This window comes from Branchiostoma floridae, unplaced genomic scaffold, assembly GCF_000003815.2.
Source record: "Branchiostoma floridae strain S238N-H82 unplaced genomic scaffold, Bfl_VNyyK Sc7u5tJ_408, whole genome shotgun sequence".
Lineage (NCBI taxonomy): Eukaryota > Metazoa > Chordata > Leptocardii > Amphioxiformes > Branchiostomatidae > Branchiostoma > Branchiostoma floridae.
Genome location: NW_023365837.1, coordinates 9,668 through 10,315, shown reverse-complemented (window position 1 = coordinate 10,315; position 648 = coordinate 9,668).

The following is a 648-nucleotide window of genomic DNA, read 5'->3' as shown; positions in this document are numbered from 1 at the left end:
GGTAGGCGATTGCGTTAGAAGGCCATACCTTGGCCATACCTTGGTCATACCTTGGTCATACCTTGGAGATACCTTGGTCATACCTTAGTCAAACCTTGGCCATACCTTGGCCATAAATTGGTCATACCTTGGCCATACTTTGGCCATACCTTGGTCATACCTTGATCATACCTTGGTCATACCCTTGTCATACCTTGGTCATACCTTTGCCATACCTTGGTCATACCTTGGCCATACCTTGGTCATACCTTGGCCAAATCTTGGCCATACCGGTCGCGGAAGAACTGGGGTGTGCACCGTTACCCAGAGTCATAGCCATAACATTAATAGCGATACCTTGGTCATACCTTGGTCATACCTTGGTCATACCTTGGCCATACCTTGGTCATACCTTGGTCATACCCTGGTCATACCTTGGCCATACCTTGGTCATACCTTGGTCATACCTTGGTCATACCTTCGTCATACCTTGGTCATACCTTGGTCGTACATTGGTCATACCTTGGTCATACCTTGGTCATCCCTGGCCATACCTTGGGCATACCTTGGCTATACCTTGGTCATACCCTGGTCATACCTTGGTCATACCTTCGCTATACCTTGGTCATACATTGGCCATACCTTGGTCATACCTTGGCCATACCTTGG